The 24,296-nt window shown below is 42.1% G+C and overlaps 1 non-coding gene across 1 annotated transcript; it reads left to right on the plus strand.

Annotated features, from left to right (window-relative positions):
• The first annotated feature begins 15,363 nt into the window (after window positions 1-15,363).
• Window positions 15,364-15,436, plus strand: trnat-cgu (transfer RNA threonine (anticodon CGU)). Its single transcript has one exon. It is a non-coding gene; the product is annotated as a tRNA-Thr (tRNA).
• Window positions 15,437-24,296: the final 8,860 nt, after the last annotated feature.

Below are 24,296 nucleotides of genomic sequence, written 5' to 3' on the forward strand. Positions count from 1 at the left end.
TTGCAGAGTTATGTGGAAAGTGTGTCCAATTGGATAGCATTTTCACAAAGCCGGCTCAATCATGATGGGCCGCAAAGTCTACTTCAGTACTCTGTCATTCTCGGATAATCATCCTCTACCTCGGTGTGGTTCTTTCAATCCTGTGGGAAACGGATAATAATGTTCTGCACGTGACTTCAGATAAATACATTTAGCAAAAATTGGGAACATTAACGGACTCAGAAACATTAAATGGCTTTTCAAACTCCCGGGTCAGTGAACCTGTTGATCTATTACTATTTGAGATAATTATGGACTGCACGTAACAACAGGAGATCGACGTGGACTTCTTTGAAAGCGCAGACAGAGGTTGAACCCGCTCTTTCCGGTTTGACAAGATCGCCTCATCACCACTTGATAACAAAACCTCTCATCCATAGCACTGATGTTACTTTTTCTGAAGCAACATACTGGGGATGCTGGGAATAGGAAATGCAAACAGAAATTGCTGAACATATACAACAAGACACGCAGCATTAGTGAAGTGAGAAACAGAGATAATGTTTCACATCGATGATATTACATCAAAACTGTCAGAAGTTGGAGGTGTAACAGATTTTAAGCAGGTACTTACGCATGGAGAGGTGGAGGGCAGGAAAGAGTGAAAAGGAAATCCTGTCACATGGTGGAAAGCAGAAATGATTACATGACAAAACCGAAAGGACATGATAAAGGGACACTTCAAGAAAAAAAATATGCGTCTCGAGAAAGGGTAAGAGAGAATAGCAAAATCATTACTAACAGCTACTGTCCGAGAAAATGGGAGCAGTGGTTAGAATTATGAAATTGTTGAATTCAACTTTGAGCCCGGAAGGTTGTAAAGTGCCTAATGGAAAGATGAGCTGCTGTTCCTCGAACTTACGTTGAGCTTTATGGGAACAGTGTAGGAGGACGAGACAGATAACCGAAAGCTTGGCGTTCTTGTTGCGGACTGAAATGAGCTGCTCGGTAAAGTACTCACATAATAGGTCCATGGTCGCCCCAATGTAGAGGAGATTTTAGTCGATACAGAATACTATGTTGAAAGAAGTGCAAGTAAGTGGTTGTTTCACCTATACTGGCCTGGACTGTGGGACGGGAGGAGAAAATGGCCACGTGTTGCTTCTCCTGCGCTTGCACTGGAAGGCTCTGTGGGAAGGAAAGCTTTGTTGGTGGTGATTGGATAGTGGACCACGGCGTGCCGGATAGACTGTTCCCGGTGGACTGCTGAAGAGAGAGGGGAGGGTAAGATGTATTTGATGGTGGGACCACGTTGCATGTGTCAGAAATGGGGCAGGATGATCCGTTGAATGTGGCGGTTAGTGGGGTGAATGTTGAGCACAAGTGGAACTCTATCATGGTTCTGCGAGGAAGGAGAAGGGATGAGAGCAGAAGTGCGGGAAATGGGCAGGAGAAGGTCGAGGGTTATGTGTACTCGGGTCATGGGTTTTTCTTGCTGGAGAAAGATTTAGCTACATATCGGTAGCACAGGTATTGACTTTGCCATCGTCAGGACAGATACGATGGAGATGGAGAAACTGGGAGAATAGAAAGAAGTCCTTATAGAAAGCGAGTGGGGAAAAATGTAATTAATGTAGATGTGGGAATCAGTGGGGTTACAGTAGATATTGGTCGGCCGACTATCCTCAGCAATCGAGGAAAGGAAGGGAAGAGTCGGAGATGGCCCATGTTTAGGACAGGGAAGGGTGGAAATTTAAAGCAAAGTTGACTTAATTTCGAGTTTGCTGCGAAAGCTGAAAATGGCACAGATAAACTCATCAATGTACCAGAAAACGAGGTGATGGATCGGACATGAGTAGGACTAGAACAAACAATGTTGCACATATACCATTAAAATACAGGCATATCTAGGCCACTTGTGGGATACCCTAGCAACACATTTAATTTGCAGTAAGCGTGTGGAGTCTAAGGAGAAGTTGTCCAATGCCAGTTTAAATCAAGTTCCGCCAGGCGGATGAATTGACGGTAGATGGGAAAAGGTTGAGCATCCGTTCAATGAAGAAGTGGAGGAGCCTCAAGCCGTCCTGGTGGGGAATGGATGATCAGATGGATTGGACGACCATAGTGATAGGGAGAATGATGGCCAGGAATCTGAAAAGTAATTCACGTTATTTTTTTTTACAGCAGCTTTCAAATCACTGGCATTATCAATGGATTGGTATTTGTTGTGGAATGAATTTGTTCAATTGTCGAAAATTGCACTTTTTGCTTCAATCGTCAGGATGGCTGAGTGATTAAGGTTTTGGACTGAAAATCAACTGTGCGAATGTTGGCTCGGGTTTGAGCTTCAGTACTAGCAGATGTTGTCTGTTATGATAACTTGGTAAAATTTTATAATCATTGGAAAGGAAGGTTTTGTATTTATATTCCAGGAAGCGTTCCTACATTTACAACAGGTGCTCTGCTGATTGACAGAAAATAAGAGCAGGGGTCGTCGAACCCTCGAGCCGGTTCCACCATTTAGTGAGATAATGTTTGACCAATATCTTAACTTCATCCATCTGCTTTGACACCAAATCAATTCCTACCATTATCTAGCAAAAATCTATCAATCTCAGATTTAAATTACCAATTTAGCTGACAAATGAACCGGAGTTGAGATGAGGAGATTACATATTCACAAATTAATTAAGGTTTTCAATGAATTGCCTGAACAGTTGGTTGCCACAGATGCGATGATAACTTTCTTAAGTACATAAGAACATAAGAATTCTGGGTAGGAGTATTTGACCCCTTGACCCTGCTCCGCCATTGAATAAATCATGGAAGATCTAATCAAGGACGCAGCTCCACTTCCCTGCTGCCTCCCCATAAGCCTTTGCTCCCTTATCACTGAAAAATATGTCTATCTCCGACTTAAAGTTATTCATTGACCCAGCCTCTACAGCTCTCTGAGGAAGAGAATACATTGATTTTCAACGATTGAGAAAATAAGTTTCTCCTCATCTCAGTTTTATATCTACATTAACGACTGGGAATGAAAGGAGCGAGTGTAACGTAACGAAGTTTGCTGACGATATAAAGGTGGGATGAAAACCAATGTATGAGTATAATGTTGGAAAATGTGAGATCATGCACTTTGACAGAAAAAACTTTGACAGCAAAGAGCAAGCTATTATTTAAATGGAGAAAAATTCCAACGTGCTGCAGTACAGCGGGAATTGTGGGTACTTGTGCATAAAACACAAAAGGTTAGTATGCAGCTACAGCAAATGATCAACAAGGCCAGTGGAATCATGGCGTTTATTGAAAAGGAGATGGATATAACAGCAGTGAAGTCTTGCTACAGTTATATCGGGTATTGTGAGGCCACACCTGGAATACTGTGTATAGTTTTGGTTTCCATATTTACGAAAGGATAATTGCTTTGGAGGAAGTTCAAAGAAGGTTCACTCGGTTGATTCCGGAGTTGAGGGGGTTGACTTATGAGGAAAGATTGAGGAGTCTGGTCCTCTACTCATTGGAATTCAGAAGAATGAGAGGGGATCTTATCAAAACCTATGAGTAAAAAGGGGGCTTGGCAAGGTGGATGTAGAGAGGAGCTTTCCATTGATAGGGAAGACTCGAACTAGGGGGCATCATCTTAGAAAGATGTGCCGCCTATTATAACTGAGATGAGGAGGAATCTCTTCTCTCAGAGGGTTGTAAATCTGTGAACTTCGCTGCCTTAGAGAGCTCTGCAAGCCGGAACATTAAATAAATTTAAGTCAGAGACAGTTTCTTAACCAATAAGGGATTACGGGGTTGCAGGGAGCGGGCAGGGAATTGGACCTGAATTCATGATCCGATCAGCAATTTTCGGATTAATTGGTGGTGCAGATTCGAAGGGCCGTATGGCCTATTCCTGCTCATATTGCGTACGTTCTTATGTTCTTATAAATGGGCGGTCCCTTATTCTAATTCGATGACCCCTAGTTTTACTTTCCCCTATGAGTGCAAATATGCTCTCTCCATCTAACGTGTCGAGCCCCCTCATTATCTTATTAGTTTCGATAAGATTACCTCTCATGCTTTTGAACTCCACTGCGGATGGTCCCAACCTACTTAACCTATCCTCATAAGTCAACTCCCCTCATCTCCGAAATCAACTGAGTGAAATTTATCTGAACAGTTTCCATTGCAAGTATGTCCTTCCTTAAATACGGAGAATAAACTGCACACAGTACTCCAGGTGTGGCCTCACTAATACCTGGTACAATTGTAGCAGGACTAATCTGGTTTATATTCTATCTCACTTGCAATAAACGCACATTCCATTCGCCCTCCTGATTAATTGCTGTAACTGCATACTAATGTTTGTGTTTCAAGCACAAGGACACTCATCTGTCCCTGTATTGCATCACTTTGCTACGTTTCTCCATTTAAATTATAATTTGCTTTTCTATTATTTCTGTCAAAGCAGCTAACCTCTTATATTGCAACTGCCAACTTGTTGCCCATTCACTTAGCCTAACTATATCTATCTGCAGATTTTTTGTGTCCTCCTCAGAATTTTCTTTCCGACCCTATTTGTATCATCAGAAACCTTAGCTACATTACACTCGGTTCCTTCATCCAAGTCATTAATATAGATTGTAATTCGTTGAGGACCCAGTACCGATACCTGCGTCACTCCACTAGTCACTGTTTGCCAACTGGAAAATGACGCATTTATCCAGACGCTGTGTTTTCTCTTATATAGCAAAGCCTCTATCTTTGATTTACTCCCAACCCCGTGAGCTGTTATCTTGTGCAGTAACCTCTTAAGTGTCACCTTATCAAATGCCTTCTGGAAATCCAAATACACCACATACATTGGTTCCGCCTTATCCACTCGTTACATCCTCAAAAAGTTCAGCAATTTGTTAAACATGATTTCCTTTTCATAAAACCATGCTGATTCTGCTTGATCGAATGTCCCACTACTGCTTCCTTAATAATGGACTCCAGCATTTTCGCAAAGGCAGATGTTAGGCTAACTGGTCTATAATTTCCAATTTCATGCTTGCCTCAATTTTTAAATAGGGGCGTTACATTTGTGGTTTGCCAATCCGCCCCGAATCCAGGATATTTTGAGAAATTATAACGAATACATCCACTATCTGTGCAGCCACTTCACTTAAGATCCTGGGATGAAAGCCATCAGGTCCAGGGGACCTGTCCGCCTTTAATCAAATTATGTTACTAGCAGTACTTCCTTCTTGATAGTGATAGTCATCCCTGCCTACATTCGGTTGATTATCCACTCTTGGATTGTTTTTAGTATCACCTACAGCAAAGTCCAATACAAAATATTTGTTTAATGTCTCTGCCATTTCCCTGACCTCCAATATTAACCCCCAATCTCATCCTCCAGGGAACCAACATTCATATTAGCCAATCTTTTCCTTTTTATGTATCTGTAGAAACTCTTACTATCTGTTGTTATATTTCGTTCGAGTTTACTTTCATAATCTATCTTCCCTCTTCAATCATGTTTTAATAGTTCTCTGCTGCTCTCGTCTCCCACTCGTCTTCGCCACATTGTGTGCCTTTGATTTCAATTTCAAACCCTCCGTTATTTCCTGAGTTAGACACGGATGGTTATCTCTTCTCTTACAGTCTTTCCTACTGTGTGGATACATTTTTGTTCCGAGTTATGAAATATGTCCGTAAATGTCTGCGACTGCTCTACAACCATCCCACACTTTAGTCTATTTTCCGATCTACTTTAGCCAACCTTTGTTGTCCCCCTTATTTATGCTTCCGACATTGGTTGGAGAACCAAATTTCTCTCCCTCCAACTGAGTTTGAAATTCAACCACATTATGGCAACTCATTCCTATACGATCTTTTACGAAGAGATCATATATTAATCCTGTCTCATTACACAGTACTAGATCTAAGATAGCCTGCTCCCTGGTTGGGGTAGCATGTACTGTCGAAGTAAACTATCCCGGATACACTCTATGAACGTCTCCTCAAGGCTAGCCTGACCAATTTGGTGTTTCCAGTAAATATGAAGGTTAAATTACCTATGATTATTGCTGTTCCTTTTTTACATGTGTCCATTATTTCTTGATTTATATTCTGTCAAAGCATGTAGCTAAGGTTAGGGGGCCTACAGTCTATGCCCACCAGCGACTTTTTCCTGTTATTGTTCCTTTTACTCCACCCAAACTGATTCAACCTCTTGATCCTCTGAGCAGATATTGTTTCTCATTAATGCACTGATCCCATCTTTTATTAACAGTGTGACCCCACCTCTTAACATAAGAACTGAAGAATTAGGAACAGGAGTAGGCCATTTAGACCCTCGCACTTGCTCCGGCATTCAACAAGATCATGGCTGATCTGTCCATGGACTCAGCTCCCCTTACTCGCCCGCTCCCCGTAACCCTTAATTCCCTTATTGGTTAAAAATATATCTATCTGTGACTTGAATACATTCAATGAGCTAGCCTCAACTGCTTCATTGGGCAGAAAATTCCACACATTCACAAACCTCTGGGAGAAGAAATTCCTTCTCAACTCGGTTTTAAATTGGCTCCCCGGTATTTTGAGGTTGTGCCTCCTCGTTCTCGTCTCTCCGACCAGAACAACCTCTCTGCCTCGATCTTGTCTACCCCTTTCATTATTTTAAATGTTTCTTTAAGATCACCCCTCATCTTTTTCCTTTATGTCTGTCCTTCCAAAATATCAAATACTCCTGAATATTTAGTTTCCTGTCCTGGTTACCTTGCAACCACGTCTCTGTAATGACGATCAGATCATACTCATTTGTATCTATTTGTGCGGTCAACTCATCTGTTTTGTTACGAATGTTACGTGCATTTAGAGAAAAAGCTTTAAAATTTATATTTTACCCTTTTTTTCTGCTTGTTTCTTCTGTCCTACAGGTCACTTTCTACATTTTTGCTTTTTAATTCAAACTCTACTCGCCTCCCTATTGAATCTATTCTCAGGTTCCCATCCCCCTGCCAAACTAGTTTAAACCCTCCCCCACAGCACGAGCAACCGACACCTCCAGCACCCCCACCCCCCACCACGCGAGGTTATTGGTCCGGATCTGTTGAGGTGCAACCCATTCGGTACACGTCCCAACTCCGCCAGAAGTGGACCCAATTTCTCAGGAAACTAAAGCCCTCACTCCTGCACCAGCTCTCCTGCCATGCATTCACGTGCTCTATCCTCCTATTTCTGTACTCACTCGTTCGTGGCACCTGGAGTATTCTTGAGATTACTACCTTTCAGGTCCTGCTTTTTATCTCTCTCGTAGCTCCTTAAACTCTGACTGCAAGACCTCATCTCTCTTTCTAGCTATGTCATTGGTAACAGTATGGCCAATGAACTCTGACTGATCACATTCCTCCATCAAAATGCTCTGCAGCCGCTCGGTGACATCCTTGACCCTGGCTCCAGGGAGTCAACATATCATTCCGGTGTCACGGCTGCGGCTGCAGAAACGCCTGTCTGCTCCCGTGACTATTGAATCTCCTACCATTATAGCTCTGCCATTCTTCTCCCTCCTCTCATGTGCAGCTGAGCCACCTGCGGTGCCGTGGATTTGGATCTGGCTGCACTCCCCAGAGACACTATCTCCACACCGGTACTCAGAAGCTAACGTCTGTTGACGAGTGAGATGGACTCGGGACCTCGTGCACTATCTGCCGAGTACTGCTATTCAGTCTGCTAGTCACCCACTCCCTCTCTGCCTGCACACTCTTAAGCTGATGGGTGACAACCTCTCGAAGGAAATTGAGTAACTAGTTGATGGTGAACAGTTTGCCGTGCTCTGGGGAAAGTGTCTCATTCCATGCTTCTGTGATGCTACAATCCTCTCTCAGTTATCTTGTGTTTTCACCTGTAAACCTCAGATTACGGATTTCATTTCCGGCCGTGCCAGCTGGGATTTCCTCACCTTTAATGTGCTGGTTCTCTTTTTCGCTCTCTATGATTCATTCTATTTCTCTCTGAATCTGACTTTCTTTCCACGTGTCACTCTCGCTGTATATCTATTTCAGTTGCAGTTAATTTCTGTAAGCTTTTCTCATTGGGGATCTGTTTATCCGCCCAAAGATGACTTTCTCTCTGTCACTCTCCATCGCTACCCACATTAGTTTACTCCATAACTTATGAGTTTTCACTTCATGCGCTCGTTCATAGAATCATATAACATAGAAACATAGAAAATAGGTGCAGGAGTAGGCCATTCGGGCCTTCTAGCCTGCACCGCCATTCAATGAGTTCATGGCTGAACATTCAACTTCAGTACCCCATTCCTGCTTTCTCGCCATACCCCTTGATCCCCCGAGTAGTAAGGACCTCATCTAACTCCTTTTTGAATATATTTAGTGAATTGGCCTCAACAACTTTCTGTGGTAGAGAATTGCACAGGTCCATCACTCTCTGGGTGAAGAATTTCCTCCGCATCTCGGTCCTAAATGGCTTACCCCTTATCCTTAGACTGTGACCTCTGGTTCTGGACTTCCCCAACATTGGGAACATGCTTCCTGCATCTAACCTGTCTAACCCCGTCAGAATTTTAAATGTTTCTATCAGGTCCCCTCTCATTCTGCTGAACTCCAGTGAATACAAGCCCAGTTGATCCAGTCTTTCTTGATAGGTCAGTCCCGCCATCCCAGGAATCAATCTGGTGAACCTTCGCTGCACTCCCTCAATAGAAGAATGTCCTTCCTCAGGTTAGTAGACCAAAACTGTACACAATACTCCAGGTGTGGCCTCACCAATGCCCTGTACAACTGTAGCAACACCTCCCTGCCCCTGTACTCAAATCCCCTTGCTATGAAGGCCAACATGCCATTTGCTTTCTTAACCGCCTGCTGCACCTGCATGCCAACCTTCAATGACTGATGTACCATGACACCCAGGTCTCTTTGCACCTCCCATTTTCCTAATCTGTCACCATTCAGATAATAGTCTGTCTCTCTGTTTTTACCACCAAAGTGGATAACCTCACATTTATCCACATTATACTTCATCTGCCATGCATTTGCCCACTCACCTAACCTATCCAAGTCGCACTGCAGCCTCACAGCATCCTCCTCGCAGCTCACACTGCCACCCAACTTAGTGTCATCCGCAAATTTGGAGATACTACATTTAATCCCCTCATCTAATTCATTAATGTACAGTGTAAACAGCTGGGGCCCCAGCACAGAACCTTGCGGTACCCCACTAGTCACTGCCTGCCATTCTGAAAAGTACCCATTTACTCCTACTCTTTGCTTCCTGTCTGACAACCAGTTCTCAATCGATGTCAGTACACTACCCCCAATCCCATGTGCTCTAACTTTGCACATCAATCTCTTGTGTGGGACCTTGTCGAACGCCTTCTGAAAGTCCAAATATACCACATCAGCTGGTTCTCCCTTGTCCACTCTACTGGAAACATCCTCAAAAAATTCCAGAAGATTTATCAAGCATGATTTCCCTTTCACAATTCCATGCTGACTTGGACCTATCATGTCACCTCTTTCCAAATGCACTGCTATGACATCCTTAATAATTGATTCCATCATTTTACCCACTACCGATGTCAGGTTGACCGGTCGATAATTCCCTGTTTTCTCTCTCCCTTCTTTTTTAAAAAGTGGGGTTACATTGGCTACCCTCCGCTCTATAGGAACTTATCCAGAATCAATGGAATGTTGGAAAATGACTGTCAACGCATCCACTATTTCCAAGGCCACCTCCTTAAGTACTCTGGGATGCAGTCCATCAGGCCCTGGGGATTTATCGGCCTTCAATCCCATCAATTTCCCCAACACAATTTCCCGGCTAAGTAGGATTTCCCTCAGTTCGTCCTCCCCCGACCCCTTTTATAACCGGAAGGTTGTTCGTGTCCTCTTTCGTGAATACCGAACCAAAGTACTTGTTCAATTGGTCCGCCATTTCTTTGTTCCCCGTTATGACTTCCCCTGATTCTGACTGCAGGGGACCTATGTTTGTCTTTACTAACCTTTTTCCCTCTACATATCTATAGAAACTTTTGCAATCCGTCTTAATGTTCCCTGCAAGCTTCTGCTCATACTCCATTTTCCCTGCCCTAATCAAACCCTTTGTCCTCCTCTGCTGAGTTCTAAATTTCTCCCAGTCCCCAGGTTCGCTGCTATTTCTGGCCAATTTGTATGCCACTTCCTTGGCTTTAATACTATCCCTGATTTCCCTTGATAGCCACGGTTGAGCCACCTTCCCTTTTTTATTTTTATGCCAGACAGGAATGTACAATTGTTGTAGTTCATCCATGCGGTCTCTAAATGTCTGCCATTGCCCATCCACAGTCAACCCTTAAGTATCATTCGATAATCCATCCCAGCCAATTCACGCCTCATACCTTCAAAGTTAGCCTTCTTTAAGTTCTGGACCATGGTCTCTGAATTAACTGCTTCATTCTCCATCCCAATGCAGAATTCCACCATATTATGGTCACTCTTCCCCAAGGGGCCTCGCACAACGAGATTGCTAATTAATCCTCTCTCATTACATAACACCCAGTCTAAAATGGCCTCCCCGCTAGTTGGTTCCTCGACATATTGGTCTAAAAAAACATCCCTTATGCACTCCAGGAAATCCTCCTCCGCCGTATTGCTTCCAGTTTGGTTAGCCCAATCTATGTGCATATTAAAGTCACCCATTATAACTGATGCACCTTTATTACACGCACCCCTAATTTCATGTTTGATGCCCTCCCCAACATCACTACTACTGTTTGGAGGTCTGTACACAACTCCCACTAACGTTTTTTGCCCTTTGGTGTTCTGCAGCTCTGACACATAGATTCCATCTGAGCTTGCTGATACTGGGTGGTTGACGCGCATTTTAACATTATTCATTCAAAGATGTTCAGTGTTGACGGGAAGATTACATGTTCTGTGGGTTAAAGCACGGGGGTTTGTTGTCAAGTTACGGACGATCAGTTCAATGCATTATTTGCCTAGTGCTGTGCTTTTGTGGTACAGCTTTTCACCGCCCACAGTTAAACACAAGGTATATATCCTCCTACGTTTGCATAGTATGCAGACGTGAAGTTTGCTCTGCGCTGAATTCTAAATTTTGAGTCTCCAAGCAATTTGCCGAATTTCCAAGCACTGCACTGCAGCGTGCCCATGACCAGGATGGCCGCGATGTTAATTTGTTGGAATTAAAATCCAACTGATGTGTCTCTGTTCCTGGTAAATGTTCAACCAACTGGTTTGACAATTAGACTTAATGCTTGTTTGTTATGAAAGCGTGTAAGCGGTCCATAATCTCTACAAATAATATATTTTAATTAACCCTTCAAGACAACGTTTCTTTATTTAGAATAGATGTTCTGCCAATTGACTGAACACAGGAACAGGATTAGGCCATTCCGCCCCTCGTGCCTATTCGCCTTTGTGTTCATTCTTGGCTGAGCTCTATCGTAACTCAATCCATCTGCATTGGCTCCACATCATTTTAACCAGTGTCTAGCAAAAACTATTAACCTAAAATTAACATTTTAATTGAGCTAGTACATCCTGCTTTTTGTAGAAGATAAATCCATCACCCTTTGCGTGAAGAAGATTTTCCTAACTTCTCTGCCGAATGGCCTTCCTCTGATTTTAACATTATGTCCTCTTGTCGTAAACTCCCCCACGAACGGTAAAAAAAAAGCTTTATCGCTATCTATCTTATCAATTCGTTTTAAAATTTTAAAACCCTCAATCAAATCACCACTTAACCTTCTATATTCCAGGGAGTACAGGCCTAGTTTATGTAATCTCTCCTCATAATTTAATCCGTCGCAACCTGGTAACATTCTGGTGATAAAGAACTGTACACATTCCAAACCAGCCTATCATTTCTCAGGAGCCGTGCCCACAAACGGACTGGATATAATGGATAGAAACGGCTTATTTCCCATAGCAGAGGGCTCAACAACAGGCGGACATACATTTATAGTAATTGGAGAAGGTTTACTGGAGATGTGATGTGAAATTTCCACATGCAGTTAGTTGTGGTTGTCTAAAATGCACTGCCTACAGAGTGGTAGAGGCAGAAACTTTAAGCACATTTAAAAAGTATTTGGATGTGCACCTGAAGTGCCGTAACGTGCAGGGTTATGGACCTAGAGCTGGAAAGTGGGATTAGGCTGAATAACCGTGGCACGGACAGGATGGGCCGAAATTGCCTCCTTCTGTGCTGTAAACTTCTATGAATCTATTATATTCTATAACTTAGAGTACTCCAGATATAGTCTAACTACATCTCTGTTCAGTTGAAGAAAAACTTCCATTGCATTATAGTCCAACTCCTATTTATAAATCCTAACATGCCATTAGTTGTTTCGAATATATTTCTAACTTGCTACTGCAGGTTAGCGGGATGGGCACTTGGACTGCAAACCACTTTGGAAATCCATCCCTCCGAGCTGTGCTCCATTTAATTAGGACTCGGATCTAAACTTTGTGATCTAAAATGGGTGACCACACAATTACCTGTTTGGAATCTATCTGCCACTGAATCGTCCCTTCGTTTAATCTATCAATATATATTTATAAGTATACGCTAACGACTGCCCTACTTATCATAACACCAATATTTGCATCATCGGCAAACTGGGATATCTGTCTTCCTGTTGTGCCTTCTTAATCTTTAAGAAATATAGAATGAAACAATTTTTTAAAAACTGGCGTTTTAAAACGTGCCATGCTTTGAAACTCTGGTTTGGGTCTGTGGGAAGAGGAAGGTGGGAGTAAGATTTCAGGTCGATGACCATGTGATCCTACATCATGCAGTGTGCGCTGTTTTCAAACAGTAAATGCACGAGCTTGCATTCCTGTAGCATCTTTCACGAACATAGAATGACCCAATTGCCCGCCGTTGCTCAGTTTGAGATCCGACAGGACCCCCAGCCCCCAGACATCATTACAGCCTTGGTCCAAATATGGCCAAAAGTGATTAATTCTAAAATGAGGCGAAAGTAATTGTCCTTGACATCAAAACAGTATTTGGTCGAATGTTTCATCAAGGAGGCTTCTAACCTTGAAATGATTGCGGGGTTAATCTCCACTGCTGGAGCCTAAAAGAAGATGGTTGTGGTTCGACGGCAATCATCTCAGCCCAGGATATCGCTGCAGGAGTTAATCATCACCTGCTTCATCAATGACCTGCCCTTCATCATAAGATCAGAAGTGGGCATGATCGTTGAAGATTGATTTTTCCAACTCGAGTATCAACTCTGCAGATAATGAACCAGGAAATATATCGCCTTTCCATTATCGTGCGGTGAAAATCTTGGAACTCCTTCTACAACAGCACATTGGTAGTATCATCACCTCAGTGACTGAACCACAGAGCCATAGAAATTTACAGCACAGAAGGAAACCATTTAGCCCATCGCGTCCTTGCTGGTGGACTGTGTAGTAAGCTGCCAAATCTAATTTCTAGCTCTTGGACCGTAGCCATCAAGTGCATATTGTCGAAATCTCGACCTCAGAAAAGAATGACTCCGACACTTACAGCTCCGATGGAAGTTTCCCTTTTAATTTACTTGCTCGCAAGGGGTAGGTTTCACTCAGTCAAGGGCCAAATGAACACCTCCGCAATGGTACAGCTTCACAAGATATTTATACAGTAAAACCCAAGTTCTGGCTTCTCCCTGTGTATTGCTCTGTCTCACAGTCAGTGAATACAGATAAAGAGTTAATTACTATATCCTGGTCCTGAAATGGTATCCAGATATTTCCTTTTGTCAGGGTTATCAGAAAGCCAAACGGCCATTACTCCATGAGTCATAGGTAATGGGCTATCACCTGTCTTGTATTGTATCAGGATTATCCAATTTCCTGGTCAGTTTACCTGTTTGCTTCAAATGGATGAGGTAAAGGAAAGAGATAATGGCTAGAAGATAAGGGTGGGGTGACATGGAACTCCTGTAGTGTAGACAATAGGAGAGCACCATGGGGGGTTACTTGTCTCAGCATGACTTGTCTCCTAGCTGTCTGATAACCATCAGCCATCTAACAGCAGGTTTAGCTGTTCATAATAAGCTGGCTGCTAAAATGCAGAAAGTTCTGGAAGGGCCAGGACTCCATTTTAATCAAAAGGCACACAAATACCGTATGGTATCAGCTTAGATAAAAATACATTTCCACAATATCCAAGTACTGCAGTGGTATACGAAGTTTGTTCATCACTATCTTCTCAAACGCAATTAGGGTTGGGAAATACATGTCAGCCTTGCTAGCTACGCCCACATGCACTGAATTAATATTTTTATTAAAACGTGCTTTGCAAAAAATGAAGTACTTCTTGATGTGTAGTCACAGCAGCCAATTACCACACAGCAAGATCCCATCGATGGTGGGATACAGATATGTGCAGGAAACAAAAGAGCATTCCCAACCTCATAGAATCATAGAATCGGAGAAGTTTGCGTCAGGGAAGGAGAGCATTCGGCCTATCCTATTTCCGCCAATCAAAAGAGCTATCAAGCCTAATCGCACTTCCCAGCTTTTGATCTGTAGCATTGCAGATTAGGGCGATTCAATCCACATACAAGTACTACTTAAATGTGATGAGGGATTGTGTCTCCACCAACTTTTCAGTCAGTGAGTTCCAGACCCAAATTCATTCTGGGCGAAAACCTTTCTCCTCGACTCTCGTGTAATCCTTTTATCAATTACTTTAAATCTATGCCCCCTGGTTATTGACCTCTCTGCTCATGGGTACAGGTGTTTCTTATTCACACTATCTCGGCCCCGCATAATGTTGTACACGTCAATTATGTCACCCTTTCTCCTCATCTGTTCCGAAGAAAACAGCCCCAATCTTTCTCCAGAACCAAAACTATCCAGGCCTGGCAACATCCAGAGGACAACAGAGGAAACAGATGAAAGTGAAGGGCAAATGTTTTTTTTTAAGCTTTGATCTGTAATGCACTGCTGAAAAGTTGGTGAATCATGGAGTCATCGATTCAAATAATTATTTCAGCATGGAAGAAGGCAGTTCGGCCCGTTGAGCCCGTGCTGACTCTCAGCTCGTCTTACCACCCTGTTATTTCCCCGTAGCACTGCAGATTCAATAGTAACCCTCAAAATGGAATTGGATAAATGCTTGAAGAGGCACAATTTGCAGGGCGTTGTGGAAAGATCTGGGAATAATTGGATAGCTCGTTCAAGTGTACGATGGACCAAGTACTCTCCATCGGTATGTATGATTTTATGAAATGTTTTTTGATAGTTTCAAATAAATGACGCTGGTCATTTGCCCGTTCCATGATCCCACTTCATGTCTTTGCATATGCGTCTGTGTTTATACAACCGAATTGAAATGATGTGGGATTCGGTAGCAATACGACGCCAGTCACGCATTTCATCAGGACACGGTGGCCAAGTGGTAAGGCGTCGGTCTCGTAAACCGAAGAGCATGGGTTCGACCCCCATTTGTGCCTATTGATATTTTATCACTTTAAATGTCATATTTTGAAGCTTTTTCCTTTTTCACGATCAAAACACTTCATAATTTTGAACTAGCGCCTTAACTCGCCTCTTAACATTTTCTATTCTAAGGAGAAAAATCCCAGCTTCTCCAGTCTCTTCGTATAAATGAGGTCCCCAACTCTGGCACTATTCTAGTAAATCTATTCTGCACCCTCTCCAAGGGCTTGACTTCTTCCGTGAAGCGTGTTCCCCACGCAACATTCCAGCTAAGACCACATAAGTGTTTTATAATTGTTTGGCATAACTTCCTTGTTTTTATACTCTATTCGTCTATTAACAAAGGAAACGTCCCCATGTCTTCCAGATCCTGCCTTCTTTAAAATTGTACGTTTTAGAGCTGGTTGATACAATACAGGGAGCATTATGACCGGTTTCAGGATCATTGATCTCCTAGGCAGATGCTTAAAAGGGGATTTAAATTTCATGTATAAATCTGGCCCCGTTAAAATTGTATCATTAATTCACATTGCCTCTCCTCATCCTACCAAAATGTTTCACTTCATAATTCTCTGCGTTAACTTACATCTGCTATGTGTCTGTTCATTTCACCAGTCGGTTATTTTCATTCTCCCTCTTTGTGCCACTTAGTATCTGCTTTGTGTCCCTTTGCTCTTCTTTGTAGCTTTCCCATTCACCAGGATCTGTGCTATTTTTCGCATTTGTGTCCGTTTTTACTCTTAGTTTAAAGTGGTCCGTTACCTATTTAGTCGTCCATGCCTGTTTTCTTTGGCCCCTCAGGGGGATAAATTGATTCTGTATGATTTTTAATTATTTTTAACACCTCCTGTCGTTTTACCCATTAACAGATTTTTCCCAGTGTATTCTGGACAGTCTCTCTCTCAGCCCCTTGAAGTCGGTCTTACAGAAATCGAGAATGGAAGTAGCTGTTTCACGTATCTCCCTGTCAAACGTTGCGTTGAAGTCGATCATGTTTTGATCGCTATTAAATACATTTTCACTTACCCTTAGCTGTTGAATAAATCCGGCTCGTTACTCATTACTAAACGTAAATTGGCATGCCCCTTGTTCGTTCTGCAACATATTGTTGTAGAACTAGCCCGGACACACTCAAGAAATTCACAATTTTTCTGACAGGTGCTAGTCCGATTATCCCAATATATATGAAAATTTAAATCCCATATTAAAACCACACTGTCCTGAATACACGCTTGTCTAATCTCGACATTTATATATTCTATTGCTTCACAGCTGCGACTAGGGGGTATAAAGACAATTTCCACTATTGTCTTAAATTCTTTCCTATCTCTTAATTCTACTCATAAATTCTCCACATCCGGCTTACTTGTAGTTAGATCCTCGCTTAGAACTGAATCATAGAATCATGGTTATTTACAGCAGGGAAGAAAGATATTTCGGCCCATTCGGTCAACGCCGGCCAACAAAGAGCTACCCAGAGGAATCCCATGTTTCAGCTTTTGGTCCGTAGCCCTGTAGGTTATTGCATTTCAAGTGCATATCCAAGCGCGTTTTAAATGATGTGAGGGTTTCTGCCTCCACCATCCTTTCAGGCAGTGAGTTCCAGACTCCCAACTTGCTCTGGGTGAAGCCATTACACGTCAATTCCCCTCTCAACTTGCTACCAATGACTTTAAATCTATCTCCCCTATTTGATGACAATTCTGCTCAGAAATATAGGTCCTTCCCATCCACTCTCACTCGGCCCCTCAGAAATTTGAAAACATCAATAATGTTTCCCCTCAGCTCCCAATGTTCCAATGAAAACAAACCCAGCCTATCGAATCATTACACATAGCTAAAATTCTCTAGTCCATGCAACATCATCGTAAATCTCTTTTGCACCCTCTCTCGTGCAATTACATCTTTCCTGTACTGATGTGTACGCAGTCCTCCAGCTGTGGCCCAAATAATGTTTTATATAGCTCAAGCATAACTTCACTGCTATTGTACAATATACCTCGGCTAATAAAGGTAAGTATGCCGCATGCCTTCTCAACGAGCACGTTTTCTTTGCATCCTGAAGCAGGGAGACAATGATGAAATATTACAACAACAACAACAACAACTTGCATTTATGTAGCGCCTTTAACATAGTTAGACGTCAGAGGGTGCTCCACAACAGCTTAAACCAAATTAAATAACGCTGACACCGAGCCACATAAAATAGAAATTATGGCAGTTGCCCAAAACTTGGTCAAAGAGGTAGGTTTTAAGGAGCATACATCTTGACATCTTTTTGAAAGACTGTAAGCCCAGAAAATTAATCAGTGTTATTTCCTCTCGGTCTGAAAGTTGCGAGATGTTGGCTTTTGAAATGGACTCAGAGTTGCGGAATTCATGATATCATATAGGATATTCAGTGCAAAAACAGGCTTTTCGGCCCAACCTGTCAATATCGAAGTTGTGGTCCACTGGAGCATCCTCCCCTCTTCCCGCATCGAGCACTATCAGCATAGCCCTCCATTCAGTTCTCCCTCATTTATTTATCTAACGGCTCCTTACATGCATCTATCATATTTTATTCCACCTGTTTGGTGGTAGTAAGTTCTACATTCTTACCACTCTCTGGCTAAAGAAGATGCTTCTTAATTCCCAATTTGATTTGTTGCTGATTTTTCTTATAATGATGGTCTCTAGTAATACTCTTCCCCACAAGTGAAAACACTCTGTATCTACTCTGTCAAAACCTTTCAGGATATTAAATTACTCTATTAGGCCACCCCTCAGACTTCTCGTTTCACTACAAAATAAATTGAGCCTGTCGATTCTTTTCTGATAGTATACGATCTTCTCCGCACCCTATCCAGAGCCTCGCTATCTTCTTTTAATATGGCGACCAGCATTGTACACTGTACGCCTAATGTGGTCTAACTGTAGAGAGTTCTGCATTTGGTTGGTTTTGAAACCGGCGTGTCCAGCTGCCTGGTCTATTTAAAAGGGGCCCGCACCTCATTTTTTGAGGAGACATTTCACGGGCATCCTGTAGTAACTAAAGGCCGTTTGCTTACAGAAGCTGATTGTACATTTTCAACATTGTCGATCTGGGTGCACGGGCAGGACACGTCGTGGAGGGGACATTTTGCAGCGTAGTTCTGTACGGATGCAAAAAGAAATGGAATAGCCGAGTTGTGCTCGATGGCAGAGGAGCGGTTAAGGCAATGGACTGCTAATCGATGATGCTCATCTACTTTGTTAAGCGTTTGTTGCTGATAAACCTTCCAAGCATTTGACTGAATATTACATAAATTCGGCTTTGAATTCTAAATCTCATCAAAACTGTCATTTCCTGATAACATACCATATCCATTAAGCTGCGCGCTCAGTGACGAAGTCACGGTGATTTCTTATATTTTCTTGATATGCCAACTGTATTTACTGACTGGAGGAATTGTATTAACTCCACGTGATCGGCTCGGCTCATCCTTGGGGCGTATTGCGAGTGGTGCGAGCAAATTCTGCAACTGTGTCATTACTGTTCTTTAAAGAATGGGAAATGACCCCTACAGGTCCTGCTATGCAAGTGGGCACAGTTCCATTCAACTCCCATGATGCTTAATCCCCTGTTAGCGGGACTGGAAAACCATTTTCAAGAAGGAGGCTCATGGTCTGCCATGCAGAAAGTCAATGTTCTGCATGTTATTTCTGACAGCTTTCCAACTGGACACAGGCGTCCAACTGCCGTGCGAGAATTGAAGACTATTCCAAGTCAAAAATATTGGAATGTGTTTACAAAAGTAATCTTACATATGTGACCTCTATTATCAAATAAGAATTTGCAGCATGAATAGCTCTTTATTGTCGTCTGTCTCGGCCTTCTCATAATGTACACTCTACCTTAAGACAATTATAATCGGTGCTGCTTTATTTCACTGCGAGCGCGAAGGGACATATCTGTGAACATATTTGCCCTAAATTTACACCACTCCTTTCCTATTGTGCACATCTTTCTTTAGCCATTTCTGCCCTTGTTGCAGGTTAGATCAGCCCAGGCCGTCCATTGACGCCTGAGAACTTAATCAGCGAAGAGCAGAGAAATACAAGAGGCAGAGACAGGGAGAGACAGAAAGATGCATGCGAATCCAATGTCAGAAAAGGTCATTGCATCTTGAGGGGAAATTCTTTTGCTCTCTTGAAATGTTGTAAAAGCGTAAAACATAATTGGGCGACGGTTTAAACGTGCTTCGCTCCCTGGCGATCTCTCAGGCTCTGAGCTAGGGAAATGCAGTCCTCAACTGGAGCTCTTATTTATTCGAGCAATGAATGGAGCTTTACACAGTGTAGTGGCGATCAGGTAAACCTGAGTGGATTACAGGGCCAAAACATTAAACCTTCTGGCTATCGCAGACAGTTGCGGTTTGCTGGAAACAATTTCTTTCCAGCCTCAGAACCAGCCAACCCTGTCCTGCAGGGCTATGGGGAAAGGACAGGGGAGTGGCACCAGCTGAGAGCTGGCACGCTCTCTATGGGACGAATGGCCTCCTGCTGTGCGGCAACCATTCTATTAAATTACAATTGGACTTTGATGGGACTCGAATCGACAAGTTTGAATGTTTCTCCAGGACAGAATCAGCGAGAAGTCCAATGCACGAGCCATTGCAACACTGAGCACAACATTTTCAGCGAAATGTTGAGGAAAATCCTTGTTTCTATTGGATGTGGTGCACGAATTATGTGGACATAACCAATGCCTTTATATATCTTCCCTTTGAAATCGAGTGTGTTTCCGGTACATTATTCTTTACATCAAAGTTATTGATTAAATGTCAAAACGCCTCCACTCCATCCCATATGTAATTTCAACTCCCATCCTCCGTTACAATATTGTGTGCAAAAGCAAACTAAATGCTAGAATAAAACAGTGAAACGTAGATTATGTTGGGGGATACATCAAATGTACTTTCGATTCCTGTAGAAATGTCACCAGCAAAACCATCAGTCCTTCTCGGTAAAGCTCGAAGTCACAACCTAGGCTTTTCCGGGGCTTGTATTATCATATAAGTACTGAGCCCGATCCGATTCCACCGCTATAAGTGCATGCAGATGCGGTGTGGTGTTGATGCTCCCATTATGCAGCTGCCTGTTCCACCTGTCTTATAAATCCTCGCCTAAAAATCTATTGAGGCTGGGGTCAATTGAAATTTTGAAGTTTCACATTGATTGATTTTTGTTTGGCAAGGATACGAAAATTTATGGAATCATCGCAGCCAAATGGAATTAAGAATTAGTCAGTTAAAAGTGACCGAAACAGAAACAGCTGCAAACAAACGTTGCATTTTATTCATATTTAACAGCAACAATATGCGGTCCGTGCGCAACTATTTTGTGGTCAGAGAAAAACTCCCTAAGCTTCCAAAACTCCCGTGGCTTTTCTGTGGTTCTCTTTCCTCTCCTCCCTTCCTCCTGCACGCTGCCAGTTTTTAAACCTTTTTTCAATGTTGCTCTGGGCGAGGGCATTCTGCAGTCTCAAAACCATTTCTGCCGTTTCATTGCTTGATTTCTATGTTTATTAATTATGAAACTCCTTGAGCTACAATGGTAGCGCTTGCGTCAATACATTAAAAAGCGGTTTATTGGAAACACGTTGAGATCATTGTTTGGTTTTGGATAGAATTGAACCTATATAGCTCAAGATGGACAGTTATATTGACAATAAACTATATCTTGTTATAAATGTTGGCTCATTAGTTCCGTAGTGTCAGATGAGGAATTGTTTGATCCGCTCAATTATTACATGTGAGGAACGGGCACGGGTTTTCATTTAGAAATAGCCCACAGATTGCCACTGAGATAACCGTAGTGATAGAGACAGACAGCACCGTGGTACATGGCGGAATAGACAAAACAGATGGATAAATAGAAAACGGCCTCTGACTCTGAAAAGTACAAACATCACATGCAAAAGCTCGAACTTACAACCTCGGCATTTACCGGGCCTACACTGTCATATAAGTACCGCGCGCTAACCGATTGTACCACGGACTATGCTATCAGAGAACCCATCATACAGCTGCCTGTTCCACCTATCTTACAAGCAAGAAGACAAGGAAGACAAGGAATCATCGAATCAGTCAACACAGACTAAAGCTGTTCATCCCACCGTATCTGTGCCGGCTCTCTGCAAGAAGCCTTCAGTTATTGAGACTCCATAGATTTTCGCCATAGACGTGTTTTATTTTTGTGTGTAATGTTTTGTTATTTGCAATGAATTTGGATGTACTTGGGTGAAATATATAAATATATTTGTGCATCTATATGTGAGTTGTAAATTAAATTGTGTGGAACCTTGATAATCAAATTGTTTGCGTTCATATCTGTTTTATTCTAAATGTATTTGCTTTTATGCCTGTTTTTTTTCTGAATTTATCTATAAGTATCGCTGTGCTACAATTGTATTTACGTTTATTTGCGAGTTGTTTAAAAGTAACATAGATACAAAGGTACACACAGAAAATACATTTATAACAAATACAGATGCTCCACAATACTATTATAAATAACTTTGCTACATTCAAATATATAAACACAAAAACAGATATACAAACTTTATTTATATCCCACAGAACAAATTGCAATTTGACACAGAGACACCAGAATATATTTAGTGCTATCACTGATCAAAGAACATTTTACTCTCTACGGTGCTCAGCAAATTCTGCTGTGCCTGTGTTTCTTCTGCTTGTGCTCGGTGTAAGGGAAAGATTGGGCGGGACGTGGTATATCGTTTCCCAAGGCTGGGCTGAAATGTGCTGTCTGAGTCCACATTCAGTGCTATAGTTGATATATAATAATCATCTGGATTTTATGTATAAAGGCATAATAACAACATCTATAGATGTTTCATCCTGGTACACAAATCCACTGCCAAATTAGTTCAAATGCTCACCCGCCCCAGTAGTTAAACTTAACGCGAACTCGATTGATGTACAACCCGACAACCCAACCCGGTAACAGGTCCCTCCTGTGCAAGATCTGTTCCCAAAGCCCCACGATTCTGCAGCCCGACCTCGTGCACCGTTTATCCAGACGCACGTTGTCATTTCTAAACTTAATAGCGCGGGGCACTGGGAATAATCCATAGAATACCTTTGTGGTCCTGCTCATTAATTTTCTCAATTGCTCTTGAAACTCTGACTGAAGGAACTCATCCCCTTATTTCCATCTGTAATTGGTTAGCACATTGATCACGGCTGCTCCCCTTCACGTCTCAGAATGATCTGCACCCACTCAGTGATGTTCTTTACCTGGCAGCAGGGAGGATGTACAGCACGCATGACTCACGTTTGCCGTTGCAGAAAAGTACTGACTTTTGAATCCCCAATGACGTCAACTTATGTTACTTTTTATTTTCAAAAGCAAAGTACTGCGAATCCTGTAAATCTGAAATGAAATCGGAAAATGTTGGATATACTCAGCCAGTCAGGCAGCATCTCTGGAAAGATTTCTGATGACGGGGTTGTAATTAAATTTGATTGACGTGAAGCGTCAACAATGCAATCCAGATACGGTCCGATATTTTAATCCCAAAGCGCCAGTCTGTGAGTTTTGAAACCAATGCGGATAGCACGCATTAATCTGTGAGCTAAATTGTTGTTGTTCTGGTAAAGTCGCAACACCACAGGACTGCAATAAAATATCCTTGTCTTTAAGATTGACATATGTTTTACAATTAATAAAATGAGCCAGTTCCAAAAGACATTCAATCTTCAAACGGTTAACTTCCGCCTTTTAATTTCCGCAATGTCTGCCGGGGAAAAACACAGGATTTGGCTGTTTTTTTTAATTGCAGTTCAGTGCTGATGCGACTAGTTTACTTTGAACATTCTCCCTTTAAACATTCTCACAGAGGCCGCCTGACTGGTTCGCGAGTTCTCGGCATCAACGTTTACTCACCTCTGTGACCGCCACCTAGTGGTTAGAATGCAGCGCTCTATCCTCGTCAGCACAGGTTTGATGCCCGTTCTGGGATTTAATCAATTAAAATAAAGCTTATTAAATTAATTTCATCACACTCTGTGAATGAGTAATAATTATTGCAATCACCATGGACAACTTGACACATTCTGTTTCAAACTGAGGGAAATACATAGCAACAGAGAGCCTGCCAAAATTGAATCAGATTTTGTGCTTTGCGTGTGATGAAATTTCAGCATTTCTCATTTCACAGAGTGTATTTTAAGACTCTGCTTAATAAATGCTCAGTGTTTATTACAGCAAGATTCTGGTGCAACTGTGATTGGATATTTACTGACTGCACCCGCTCATTTGCAATGGAATTCTTCCAGTCACACAGCCTTCGTTCAATCGAAAAAAATCTAGATAAAGAATCAATTATTTATTTATTTCAAACAAATCAAATTCAATCTTTTAAAAATAAAATTTAAATGTATTTATTTTTAAAAATGTTAAATATATATATATATATATTTGTAAATTGGCTTTTTGTCTGGGTTGGTTTTCCGACCCTCAGTCCTTCCTGCCTGTCTATCACCTCTGGTTTCAATGATCATTTCAGCCCCGCGTGTTCCTGACCCCCACGCTCACTCACGCACTGCACAATTGCAATCAGGGATGATAGAAATCTCACTTTATTCTTTTAAAAGGGAACTGCTGTCAGTCAAGGGTCATTCTGCATCTGTGTAAAAGCGATGTGCTTGTAGTCGCGGATCATTCTGTGTCTGTTTAAAAGGGATGGTTGTCATTTCCTGTTCATAATCTGTCCCTTTATAACGAAATTTCTCATAATCCTGCATCATCCTGTATAGTTTAAAAGGTGTGTGATTTGAACTACGATGGATGAATTGTTAAACTGTTGTGTTCCAAGTTACATGGGGT

The sequence above is a fragment of the Pristiophorus japonicus genome, unplaced genomic scaffold (genome assembly GCF_044704955.1).
Source record: "Pristiophorus japonicus isolate sPriJap1 unplaced genomic scaffold, sPriJap1.hap1 HAP1_SCAFFOLD_43, whole genome shotgun sequence".
Classification (NCBI taxonomy): domain Eukaryota; kingdom Metazoa; phylum Chordata; class Chondrichthyes; family Pristiophoridae; genus Pristiophorus; species Pristiophorus japonicus.